The following is a 14,583-nucleotide window of genomic DNA, read 5'->3' as shown; positions in this document are numbered from 1 at the left end:
ATTTCTTCTATCTTGTGTTCAAAGCCTGAGATTCTCTCTTTTATTTGTTTGTTCTGTTCTGTTGGTGAGGCTTGCCTCTGAGTTTCCTATTCAAATTCCTAAGATTTTTTGTTTCCGGTTTTCCCTTACCTTGGCTTTTCTTTATTAATTTCTACAATTTTCCATTTAAATGTCTATTTTCAGGTTTTGAACACTTTTTCCCACTTGTTGCTGTGTTTTCCTGGATTTCAGTCATCATGACTGCATGTACAAGTCCTGTGTAAGTTGAAACCAGACCAAATCGCAGAACAGAGATGAAAATTCTTACACCTATCTGGGAAGCAATTGTCAATTGATGGCTGCTGAGAAGGGGTGGGGAATCCGTTTTCTTTCTTCCTTCCTTTTTTTATTAATTATTTTGTTGACATCTAAAATGATATTCCTCTTCCTGGTTTCTCCTCCAAAACCCCCATCCGATCCCCTCTCTTCCCCTCCCTTTTGCCAATATGAAGGTGCCCTTTCACCCACACACCCACTCCCACCTGCCTCACTGTTATAGCACCCCCTATGCTATGGCATCAAGTCTCCACAGAACCAAGGGCCTGCCCTCCCATGGATGCCAGATAAGACCATATCTGCTACATATACAGCTGGATCTATGGATCCTTCTATGTGTACTCTTTGGTTGGTGGTCCCTGGGAGCTCTGGGGGTTTTGGTTAGTTGACATTGTTCTTCCTATGGGGGTTTGAATCCTCTTACCTCCTTCAGTCCTTTCCCTAACTGTTTCATTGGGGTCTCCAGGCTTAGTCTGATGGTCGGTTGTGAGTATCTGCATCTGTATTGGTCAGGTGATGGCAAAGCCTCTCAGGGAACACACATACGAGCCTCCTGTCAGCAAGCATGTCTTGGCAGTAGCAATAGTGTCTGGGTTTGGTGTCTGCAGATGTGATGGATCCCTAGTGGGGCAGTCTCTGGATGACCTTTCCTTCAGTCTCTATTCCATCTTTTTTCCCTGTTTTTCCTTTGGACAGGAACAATTTTGGGTTTAAAATTTTGAGATGGGTAGGAGGCCTCATTCCTCAACTGGGGGCCATGCCTATTTACTGGAGGTGGTCTCTATAGGTTCTTTCTCCCCTTTTTTTGGGTATTTCAACTAAAGGCATCCCTGTTGGTTCCTGGAAGCCTCTCATTCCCCTGGAATCTGGGACCTTCTGTGGCTACCCCCAGTTCCCCACCCCGACTGCTACATATTTGTATTCAATTTCCTGACCTTCTGTACTTTTGTCCCTTCCCGTCTGATCCTGCTCTCCCCTTTTTTTCTCCCACTCCTCTTTCCCTCCCAGGTACCTCCCTCCCTCTACATCTTGTGATTATTTTCCCACATCTACATAAGGTTGAAGCATCTACACTTTGATCTTCCTTATTCTTAAGTACCATGTGTTTTGTGGGTTGTATCGTGGGCATTCTGAGCTTATGGGCTAATATCTGCTTCTCAGTGAATACATGACATGTGTTCTTTTGTGTCTGAGCTTTTTCACTCAGGATTATATTTTCTAGTTCCATTCATTTGCTTAAGAAGTTCATGAAGCCATTGTTTTTAACAGCTGAGTAGTACTCCATTGTGTAAATGTACCACATCTTCTATATCCATTCTTCTGTTAAGAAATATATGGGTTGTTTTAGCTTCTGAATATTATAAATAAGGCTACTATAAACATAGCTGGTAGATGGCATTAGAAGAATGTAAGTCAATCCATTCTTATCTCCTTGTACGAAGCTGAGGTCCAAGTGGATTGAAGACCTTCACAGAAAACCAGAGGTGCTGAATCCAATAAAAGAGAAAGTGAGAAATAGCCAGGAACACATTGGCACAGGAGAAAATTTTCTGAAAATAATACCAATAGTTCAGGCTCTAAGATCAACAATTGACAAATGGGACCTCATAAAATTGAAAAGCTTCTGTAAGGCAAAGGACACTGTCAATAGAACAAAATGTCACCCTACAGATTGGGAAAAGATCTTTACCAACCCTACATCCAATAGAAGGCTAATATTCAATATATATGAAGAAATCAAGAACTTAAACTCCAGAGAACCAAATCACCCTATTAAAAATGGGATATAGAGCTGAAGAAAGAATTCTCAACTGAGGACTCTCAAGTGTCTGAGAAGAACCTAAAGAAATGTTCAACATCCTTAGTCATCAGTGAAATTCAAGTCAAAACATCCCTGAGATTCCACCTCACACCAATCAGAAGATTGGCTAAGATAAAAACCTCAGATGACAGCAGATGCTTGCAAGGATGTGGAGAAACAGAAACATTCCTCTATTACTGGTGGAATTACAAGCTGGTGAAACCATAATGGAAAACAATCTGGTGGTTCCTCAGAAAATTGGAAATAGATCTACTTGAAGACCCAGCTATATCATTCCTGGGCATATACTCAAAAGATAATCCAACACATAAGGGCATAAGTTTTCCCTAAGACCATAGGCCCTGATATATCAACCACAGTCTTGGAAGACTACACATTCAAAAACACATGTACAACAAAAATTGAATTTAATGGGCCAAATAAAAGGAGGACACAATGTCAGGTGGGTAAAGAATGGTGCTGGTTCTGGGAAGAGTTGAAGTGGTAAAGAACATGATTAAAACACATAGTACAGAATTCTCAAAGAACTAATGTTTTAAAAATAAAAGAAACACCTAACAACCAAACAGAGTTTATTCCATATCTATTCTAGTCAAAACAATGAGAAACCTAGACCAGGAGATTGAGAGGGAGACCCCTTGTTCTTTAGAATCTGTAAAGTGGTTTGTTTTGTCTCATCATAATTGGCATTTCCTTTCTCTTACAAAATTAATTGAAAGATGGTGCTTCAAACTTTCAAATGCAAGATGGAAGCCTCAAGAGAATTAAGGTAAGTTGAGTTTCACCTTTGCATCAGATGTCCTGTTAGCCAGATAACTTGTAGAGTGTGTTTCTGTGTTACTGAAGGAGAGAAACAGGATTTGGAAGGTGTCTTAGGAGTTTTGCTGCTATAGACAGACACCATGATGATGACAACTCTTTTAAGGATGGTATGCAGACATGCAGGCATACAGACATACAGGAAGACATGGTGCTGGAGAAATAGCTTGATAGTTCTCCCTCTAGATCTGCAGATGTGAAGGAGAGATAGATAGATAGATAGATAGATAGATAGAGAGAGAGAGAGAGAGAGAGAGAGAGAGAAAGAGAGAGAGAGAGAGAGAGAGAGAAGACTGTGGCCTGTGGCTTGGCTTGGGCTTCTGAAACCTTAAAGCCCACCCCCAGTGACACACTTTCTCCAATGAGGCCACACCTGCTCATCTCTCTCAAGTAGTGCCACTTCCTGATGACCAAGCATGCAAATATATGTGCCTATGGAGGTTGTACTTATTCAAATCAACACATCTACTAAAGTTCAGAAAACTGTCATGTCTGAAAAAAGAACAAGTAATCTCAGACCTCAGGGTGTCAGTAAAATTTAGTAGAGTGAATCAAAGAAAAAGGAAATGCTCTGATTAGTTTGCTAAGCATAGCATGACCCTAACTTAATAATTAATCAAGGATAATACAGAAAGAAAAAAAAATCATGGTTTCTTATCATTGCTGAGTATACATTAAGGAGCCTTAGACAATTTATTAACAATCTCGAAATGTATAAAAGATGACCATAAAATAGAAACAAACAGAACTAAATGATTTTTTTAACCCCAAACAAAACCAAGAGCCATAGATAGATACATAGACAGACAGATAGATCATTGCTTAGTTGACTTCAGGAATGCACATTGATTTGATATTAGAAAAATCAATACAGGTAGCTTACTGCATGGATCACTTAACATCGAAAAACCATAGTGATGCTGAGACTGAGTGTCTTCCCCAAAATTCACGTTAATTTTTATTACCATGGAGGTGGAGAGATAGCTCAGTGGTTAAGAGCATTGCCTACTCTTCCTAACACCCACATGGTGGCTCATAACCACATGTAACTTCAGTTCTAGGAGATAGGACACTCTTTACTGTCCTCTGTGGGCACCAAAAACCCATGATAATATATATACATTTAGGCAAACCATTAATAAATACAAAATAAAAATGAGTAAAATATTAAAATATTTAATTATCACTATGACAGTATTAGGGGATGAGATGACCCAAAGATATAATAGGATCCTGAGGGCTCTACCTCACAAATAGATTAATGCTGCTGTCTTTAATATGCCAGCTATAATAGGAATGGGTTTACTCTATTAATAAGCCTTCTTGTGATATATGTGTTCACTTTCTTGATTTCTTGCTTTCTCTAGAACCTCATTTCTTAAACTGTGATGGGTCATGAACTATTAGACCAAATAAAAGGTTTCTGAACACACGACAACCAAAAATCAATCTAAATCTAAACACATACTTCATCATTTTGTAATATATTCTTATGTGAAGCTATGTTCTTAGCATTGATAAATACAATATCAGAATGTGGATCAACTCTGAAAAGCATTGAAGATATATTGTGCCCTGCAGTATCAATCTCTCAGCCATGACTTAATTAATTCTTCATGAAAAAATAAACAAGCACAACCATCTCATTAATATGCAAATTTTCTTTTTTGATATCTATAGTCTACTTTCTTGTGTTATTATTAGATATATATTAAAGTCAAGTCTATTACTGGTTCATTTACCATGGTCTTCATTAATCTCTTGTTTAAGAAAACTTGCTTCAGTTTCATTAAAAAAAATTTCCTGAACCCTTGCATACCTAAAATTATCTATTGATTTTATACTTGAACAATATTTTATCTTGCTATAATATTCATGGATTATTTTTCCATTATCACTATATAAGTATTGCTAATTTTTATAGGTGATTTTTATGATTTAAGGTGCCCTCTTTATTTTGAAAATTTATCATTTTATCTGGGTTTTTTTGTTTGTTTTAATTTTTGTCTTTGTTGGATTTTTGAAAGAGGAGAAAGATTATAAAATTGTATGTATAAGGAGGTGAAGATGTTCTGGGATCAATCAGGGGAGGAGAAGACACAATCAAAATATATTTTATATTTTAGTTATTTTGAAGTGAGTATATATATTGTATTAAGGAAAAAACTTTAGGAAATGCATAAATTTTGTCCTTGAACATCTTATTAGCCAATGTGTCATCATAAAAAGAAATAGCATACTCTACATTTCGATAGAAAAAATATAGAATAGGTAATTGTTTGAATAAATGTCAAGCAGTTGACAAAACCAAGGGGAAGAACCTGAAACCTAAAGAGAGGTCCTTACTTTTGGAAAACAGCTCCCAGATCTAAGACAGAGGAAACAAAGGAAAGAAACAAACTTTGAGACTTGAGGAGGGACTCACTGGAGTCTGAGGAAGGAAGGGGCTGCCTGACTGATGTTAGCGTTTCAGGAGTTTGAACTCTGAAGAGAACATGTTCCAGGCTGGCTGCTATTCTGCTTGCTGAAGTAGCAAGAATAAGACAGTTGTGAGAATAGCAAGAGAAACTGAGATACAAAGAACCTTACCCAGGATACTGTGAATGGTCGCATGATGCTCAGAGGATGCTCAAGGATTTCTCTTCTTTATGATACATCTCTAACCAACTGGCAATAAAAGCAGGAATTTGCAGAATCCCAGGTGTGGTTTTCTCAAGTGGAATAAAGAGGTGAATCTGGACCAGAACCTGGCATAATCATTCAATGCCTGTTTTATTTTTGTTGTTGTTGGTTCGGTTTTTTTTGTGGGAGAGGGCTGTTTTGTTTGTTTGTTTTGAGGATATATTACTTCCATCTGCATGTCTGAAGCTTCTTCATCCCAGCAATATTCCATTGTTTGACCCCTAGATACCTTTTTTTGGGGTCAACTACAGATTGGGGAAAAGAAAGTATGCCATGTGTGTCCCATATGACTAAATGCTAAGTTTGTTGAGGATGGAATTTAGAAATCTAGCACCAGGAAGGTGACTGCATAAAGTCGGGGCTTTCTGTATCTCAGAGCCTTCATTTTATAGTTGCAATAAATAGAGAAAATACTAGTGCTGTCACAGACCTAGCCTTACTTACTTCATTACCAGGTATGCTTGATGCACCTAAATCCCCAGTGTCTGAAGAAAGGAATCCAAACAACAGAACCAAAACCCACATTGAAGATGAAAACAGTTTAGTAAGCAACTTGAGCATTCATACATTTTGGTTTCTCTGTGGAGCATTTGAGTAGCAAATGTGTCCCCTCATCTTTCCCTCTAAGCATCTGAGGAGAAGGCCCCGGGCACATGAAGTCCAATTGCAAGTTATTTTATCTGTGTGCGGATATAATTTTTTTAGTTCCCACGGAAACCGAAAATTATGTCTGTAAATGGCATTTTGTTTGAGGATGATTGCTCCCTTCCATACTGATGAGTACGTGGGTGGATTTGTGAGCCTTTGCTCTACTCAGGCAGCCTGATCTAGTCATCCTTTGCATATTGCTTTCTCTAATGGCAAGCGTCATGTGAAATTAAGTACTTTACTAGAGATGCTATTTAAGCCAGGGTTTGACAGTTTCGAAGCTGAAAGGGAAGGGTGGGGTGTAATAATAACTTCAACGCCAATGGCTCTGAGCTGCCACAAATGGATCTACTTACTTGATGAGAATCTACAAAGGCAAAAAAAAATTTTCAAATATTACTGTCATTTTATTCTGGTGACACTTTTGAACTGGCTTTCTCTATTTATAATTTTAATTTCTACTAGTTTGACAGCCCTTCCCTTTATATTTTTCTTGGGTCTACCTTGTATTAAAAATAACTTTCCCCTGCCTCCTACAAGCCAGAAAACTAAATGTACTTAAACTTTTTTAAAAGAAATTCCCATTGCCTTCTTACTGATCATCTCTTTAAAACGTAGACATCATTCCTGCCTGTCACCAAACTCAAGTCACTCACTGATATCCCAGATGGCTTACCCACTGTGCTTGTCCACAGACTGCCATTCCCAATGTTCCCTTTCTACCCATTCATCTCACAGACATCTTTGCATATGATCTCCACCCTTCCTAACTCGACCTTTATAACACTGCAGTCTTTTTGTTCTCTTTATTCCCATAGTTTTTCACAGAATCTGCCTTCATTTTCTTCTCCCTCCTTATCCTAAAGTTTTGCCAGGACTTTGTCTTTGGCTCTTGCATTTTCCTTCTCATCTTGATAGGGCTATGATGCCCATGGTTTGGACCACCACAGCTGCATCTCTTAATTCACCTACCATCATAACCCTCAGGCACACAAATTACTGATAGGTATGACTTACAAGCTAATACAACAGCTTCTTAAATTCAACAGGCCCAGTGGTAACTTGATGATTACCTTCCATAGGTTATCACATTTCTCAAAGCCCAAAGCTCATTTTTTGCTTGTCCATATAGCTGACACATTGCCAATTTCTAAGCTTTCTGCTTTTCTAACATCCAAATCTGTGCCTGTATCTCATCATCGCAAGTGCCCTACCTCTGAGTCTTTTAATTGTCCACCTTGTCTTTTGTAATAAGCATGCGCTTTCTCTCTTTTTCAACAGAGTTAAATTCATTTGCTAGAGTGCACAGCTCTGTGCTACACTGTCACGAAGGCTACAACATTACAAGAAATTGTATAGCTCCATCATACTCCTATAGTACCACTGTCATGGTTGAACTTTGTGACTATATTTTCCATATGGTTTAAGTAAGTGGTAAGGTATATATAATACAGGCATGTATTAGGACCCATTATGATAATCATCCACGATACAATTAGTATAGGACTTATCAAAATCTTCATTATGAAGCTACATGTGGCTGTATGTTAGACAATGCCATTGCACCATAAAGATTATTTTGCATAATCCCTCTTCATGTTCTCTCTCTTGTCCTTCCATCAATTTCAGCATATTTCAAATTGTCAGGCCAGTATCTTTGCTGAATTCTTCCAGAGAAAACTGCCCTTAGTCAACTTGAGTTTTGCTCACAGTGTCACAAGGGTCAGCTGAGCATTTCTGTCCTCTCATGCTACTCCCAGGATGACTATGCAGGAATACAGAAGCACATATACTCGCCTTTGTGCAGACAATGCCGAAAGGCTTATTCATTATGTGAGAGTCTTTGGGAGCTGAAGTGGTTTCTTTGTGTAGAATTTCTGCCAAGGTCTCACTATTGCTTATCTTGGTTCCATCCCCTACTCCCTGACTCATTCGCCTGTCTCTTAGTGTCAGCTGCTGAGCCACTGTACCGAACACGTGCCAGATAGCATGCAGAATTTTAACCTTCAAACCCATTTTGAAAGCAAAATAACATTACTATGATTTAACAGCATAGAAAGCTGGAGTTTTAATAAGTTAATACATTTGAAGTCTACATATAAACTAGTAGCTGGCAATGCTCAGAATCCAAACAAGGCTTCTAAGGTAATTTATCAACTGATTTGCTGTAAGCTTTTCAGTGGCACATTGGTTTTTTTTTTTTTTTTTTTTTTTTTAAATAGACGGGCTTCTACTATGGACACCAAAATCTCTGCCTACTCTTATAAATACAAACATGCAATCCCCACTTCATGAATGTGTGTTGAATACTGTGATTTGCTCCTCACAAATAAAATATTGTAATATTTAATTTCTTGATTAGTTATGCTAGACTTGGTAGCGAATCATCTGTCTGGCTTCCGTGAACAAGCTGCCATAGTGGAGTGACTTGGGTGATGAGAAATTTAGACTAGCCTCTAGTTAAGACCTCATGAGGCACTGAAGCTCTCAGCTCATGTGACCATACCAACACTGAGATGAGTGAGCTTGTAAGCAATCACTCTCTGGCAGATCTTTTGGATACAGTTGTACTTACTGTCTGCACCTTGCCTGCAGCCTTTAAGAGATCTTGAACCAGAAGACTCTGTGAAAGCGGAGATTCCCAATCCACTGAAGCAAGAAAATAAATGTGGGGTAGTAAGAATCCTGCCACTTAGAAACATAAAAGTCAGACTTGTTATTATACTTGAAAGCTGCTGCTCCGAGAATTATTAGCAGGAATCCTAATTCACAATCTATAAACTCTGTTGGTTTTACAGTCTAATACACTTAGCGAGGCTGTTGGCAATGAGCCCTGTCAGAGCACTGGTACTTAATGCCTTTAGAGCTAAACAAACAACAAGTAAATTCGGACTGAGGGCTGAATAAAAAGAGTATTTTTTTAAACACCTTCAAAATGAGCTTTTTGGGTTTGGGGCTTGTTTCACCCAGTGAATCGATCAATAAGGGGCAGTATGAACTTGGTAGCAGCTTCTTCACAGCCTATTTAAACAAACTGTGCTCAGTGCCTCCCAGTGGACTCCATGTCTCCTAATATGTGCCTCTCCCAGGCATACTCACCAACATTAGTCAGTGTTCTTGCAGGCGGAAACCACCCAAGGGTTCTTTCTCCAGTTCTCGGTTCCTTTCAACTGGTATGCCAGATCAGAAATCAGAGATGTTAAAAGTAAAACTGAAAAAGATGCGCCCCCCCCACCTCCTCAACTACTTCACCAGCCCTAGACAATCCTTTGAGTAGGCAAGAAAAGGTAATGAAGGGACAGATGAAACTGAAAGACAATCAATGGCTATGATGAAAAGAGTAGAAAAAGGCCAAAAGATACGTGCAAATGTTTAATGTCCTTTGAGCCACAGGGAAACAGGTACATATCCCCCCACCCATGTCAAATAATACTTGGCATCAAATGTGGCAGTTGAGCACAGAAAGCTCCACGTCCCTAGAAACAGCTCAGTCCCAGATAAATCAGACTGGGTGGTCACCCTGGTAACAACAATTATCTCCCAAAGGCCTCAGCTCTCTTGCTTTCCAATTGGGGGAGAGAATAAAAAAGAAACAATTTTCTTAAGCGTTTCTCCTTGAAAGCTATAAGTACCCTGCTGACAAAACATTTAAGGTAGTGGCATAAATTCGATTTTTTCAACTAAAAGAAAAAAGAGGTACTGGAAAGATTTACTGATTTTTTTTCCGTGGTATATTGAAATGAAACGGGGGAACTAGAGATAGGAGTGTGAGTTTGGAAGACAGGAAGTAATTAAAAACTTGCACTAAGAAAGCCTTTAAATCTGCTAGTACACTATGAACTGATGGGGTACAGAGGAACAAATTACTTACAGTCTCTTATATTTCCTTCATGTTGCTGTGACTAAAAGCCACTCTGACCAAAAGCAACTTAGGGGAGGAAATGGTTTATTCCATCTTACAATTTACAGTCCATCATGGAGGGAAGTAAATGCAGAAACTCAAACAGGAACTGAAAGCCAAAACCATGGAGGAAATCTGCTTGCTGGCTTGCTCAGGCGCATGCTTAGATAACTCTCTTCTACAGACCAGGACCAGGACCACCTGCCCAGGGAATGGTGTTACCCACCATGACATGGGAGGATCCCAGTAGGAATTGCATAAAGGGATGTCTGCACCACTTATGTTTAGGAAATAGCAGGCCAAACGATGCAAAACTAATTTCGTCGCTGCGGGAATTTGATATACAGTTAATTTGCTCACATGCAAACTGTCAAGGTGAAGAGGTCTAGGGAACAAAGGCTTGAGACACTGAGTCCTATTGTACCCATAGGTAGAGAGCAGGGAACAGTCAAGGCTTGTATCTTGACTCCCTTTCTCCTTGTTATTCAGTCTGTGATGCAGTTGCACTTCCCCAATGTGTGATTTCACTAGCATGTAGACTCTAATGCCATAGAACCCACAATAAAAGGAAAAGGCAGGGTGATTGTTGTCAGGAGCTAGGGTCAGTGTACTGGGAGGATATTGGTTAAATGATGCAAAGTTGAAGTAAAACAAGAAAACTATAGTTTCTAGTTGACTGGGTTTTTTTTTTGCATTCTGTAGTAGATACATATTTCAAAACACATATAATAAATGTATAGAACTTTTATTTACACATTTCATAATGTTATTTAATTGATTAACCACTGGCTCACATGCACTGTGAAGTTAAACAACTAAGATAATATTTTCAAATATTTTTGTACTGTAATTAACCATTTAATTTAATTTAACCATTTAATTTAACCATTGTAAGTAACCATTAACTTACTCTTTCTTCTGTTCCTTCTTTTTCCTCTCTGTCTCCCAGCTTCCCTCCTCCCTCTCTCCCTTTCCCCTTCTTTCCTTTCTGGTATCTTTCTGCTTTTGTTTTTGGATATACTGATATGGTTAGGGGTTTTCCTTGCTTGCTTGATCACTGGAAAGGAATAACAGAAGATAAACATGATAATTGTAATACTCTGTTATTTTTTAAAAAATTACACTTTCATCTTTTTGTCTTTTTAACTGGACAATTTAAAACATGAGAGAATACCCCCATGATCCATCACTTGGTTTCAGAATTTGTAAAAACCATAACCATTTGATTTCCCCCATAATCTGTCCATTTTCCCTATTCCCTACCCTTTGATTCTTTTTAAAACAAATCCCAGATAATGTTAACTTATTCATGCATTTTTCAGAATACTTCTCTTCTGAATAAAAACTTTTAGTCAGATTTTTATCACCCAATATTAACAATAATACAAATTGAGCAATTATTATGACAAACTAAATTAAAAGATTAAAAGTACCTCTTTCATGTGCAAATATCAAACAGCTTAAGAGTTGATACTTCACTGATGATGAGCCCTCCAAACTTAGAATATTGTACTAAATAAAAATTCTACAGACTGCTCTTACGGATTATCTTCTTGCATTGGGCCAGGATCAACCAGACTAAAAGTCAAAATGGAGATGGCAGGAACCTGCCCTTTAGCCAAATTTTCACAACAGGCCTGTCAGCATTAAAATGAAATGTCTTCTTCCATTCTTTAAATCTTATAAAGGGAACTTGAGGTAATTCACTGTCAATCCATAAAGATGCCCTTCTATGGTTCTATATTTCTGAATCCACTTTACAAGAGAAGTATGTTTGAAATCACCAGTCTGCCATTTCTAAACCTTACTTTCTCTAGCCTTTGTCTCTAAAGCCAGTCTTTAGCATTCAGTCCATCCAAACATTTCATCTCTTTTATGCGATGAAGTATTGTTTCCTTTTGGATTAAAAAATAAAAAATAAAGCAAGTGAAGAGCTTTAAAGCAGACTGTTGTTGAGAATAGTTTGTCTTTTTACTTGTTCATCTGCATTTGTTTTTCTCAGATGTGTTCTCATATAGCTTTTAGACATGTTGGAAATAAGTTTTCAAATGGCTATTGCTTTTCATTTGGTTTAGTTTATTGTTTGTTTAATTAAGGAGTTTTTCCTTCTGTTATATAGTCTAACATCTTATTACTTGTAAATAAGATAATTACTTCTGTCATATTCTTTAAATCATTAGTACTTGTACATATGAATGTTACTAATTTTAATCAGCTTCATTATACTATAATTTACAAAAATCAATGTTTAAAGTGTAAAGTTGGCACATATCTTTGATAATTATATAAGTTTATCCATTTAATCATTACCATCATTGTGGATTTTTAACTAAAAATTTAAGATTCTTTAATATGTGTGTGTGTGTGTGTGTGTGTGTGTGTGTGTTTGTGTGTGTGTGCTCTGTTCGCATATATGCCTGCCTGACAGAAGAGGGCATCAGATCTCATTACAGACGGTTGTTACCCACCATGTGGTTGATGGAAATAAAATCAGGAACCTCTGGAAGAGCAGCCAGTACTCTTAATGACTGATCCATTAATGATTTTACATGTTGTTTTTATAACCCATGAACTTTATAAGCTATTTTCAATATACATCCTCAAAATTATTACTAGATTTAACTAATCATTAAATCTATATACCATTCTAATTTCTTTGTTTTCTCTTTCATCTTTCTATTTAAATTTATTCTTTAAATTTTACTTTTTACCCATATTATGCTAAAAAGATTCTTTTTTCCAGTCAATGTTGTAACAGGAATAGATTCAATGTCAAATGCTGGCTGCTCCTAAAGATTTAGAGAGCTATTACAGGCACACAGTAACATGATCCTCTTTGCAACAGGTGTGACTCTAAATACAAGTTTACTGATGTAAGCAGCTAATAATTAGAATGAGTGCTGGGTCAAAAATAGATATCCGGCTCATTAATATTTGCTTTGGAAAAACAGACTTGAGTGTTTGTCTTGAGTCTCAATAGATTCATGACCTGGATGCTTACATGAATACACTTGTACGGGAGCCCAATGCTAAGGTTCTCATTCTGAAGAGAGCCTCAAATGACCGCTGGTTCTACAAATGTTTTCACCAAGCTATGTTGCATTCATATTTAGAAAGACACAGTGACTCACAATGGACCCAGTGTCACTATAGCATGATATTTTTAAATGAAAGATGAAAAGCAAGCATCTAACTAACCGAGCCTAAAGAGCAGCAACTTTGCACAAGGGTACAGTGTTTTCTTGCCAACACTTTGCTGGAATTATGTGGACTCTAAGGCTAGACTGTTACTTCCCTAAAGATAGGGTACTGACAACAGACAAGGGAGTGCTGAGGAGAAAAGAATGGGTTATTCCAGTAGTTATTAAAACTGGTTGAGACTGTGAAAAGGTAACCTTTAGTTTACTGTGACAAGCCATCTGATGTAATCAACTGGTAAGGAGGAATGTTTTTTTGTTTTTTTGTTTTTGTTTTTGTTTTTTTACTTATAATTTCAATCCCTGGCTTGTTATCCCTATTATGTTGTGATTGTGGCTGACCAGAACATCATAGCAGATGCTATGGCAGAGCAAAGCTGCTCACACCATGTCAGTCAAGAGCAGAGAGAGGGGAAGGATCAAGAACACGTACTCAATGTTTCTGTTTCCTCTAACAATGCACCACCCCTAAAGTTTCTACCACCTCCCAGGATTGCCATATGCTGCAGGACAAGTCTATAACATATAATCTTTTGGGGGACATTTTAAGATGCAAACCATAGCATTCTGCCTCTGGCCTCTAAAGGTTCATTTCCATTTGACAATGCAAAAATTCCATTTCATCTCTAAGAATCCCAAAAATCTTAATAGTTTCAGCATGACTTTAAAGTTCAAATCAAATAATGTAGTCAAAGTACACTATATACAAATAAAGTATCATAACGAACCTCCTTGTTTTATTTAATTAATACAGGCTAATATGTAAGTGACCATAGGTGTGTGGTTTCATTCCGGGTCTTCAATTCTATTCCATTGACCTAACTGCCTATCTCTGTACCAATACCGTGAAGTTTTTATTACAATTTCTTTATAATGTAGCTTGAGATCAAAGATGGTGATTCTCCGGAAAGTTCTTTTATTGTTGAGAATAGATTTAGCTATCCTGAGTTTTTTGTTATAGATGAATTTGCAAATTGCTCTTTCCAACTCTATGAAGAATTAAGTTGGAATTTTGATGGGGATTGCATTGAATCTGTAGATTGCTTTAGGCAAGATGGCCATTTTTATAATGTTGATCCTTCCAATCCATGAGCTTGGGAGACCTTTCCATCTTCTGAGATCTTCTTCAATTTCCTTCTTCAGAAATTTGAAATTCTTGTCATACAGATTTTTCACTTGCTTAATTAGAGTCACACCAA

The sequence above is a fragment of the Micromys minutus genome, assembly GCF_963924665.1.
Source record: "Micromys minutus genome assembly, chromosome: X".
Taxonomy (NCBI): domain Eukaryota; kingdom Metazoa; phylum Chordata; class Mammalia; order Rodentia; family Muridae; genus Micromys; species Micromys minutus.
The sequence above is the reverse complement of the archived record's forward strand: the minus strand, read 5'-3'. Positions refer to the sequence as shown.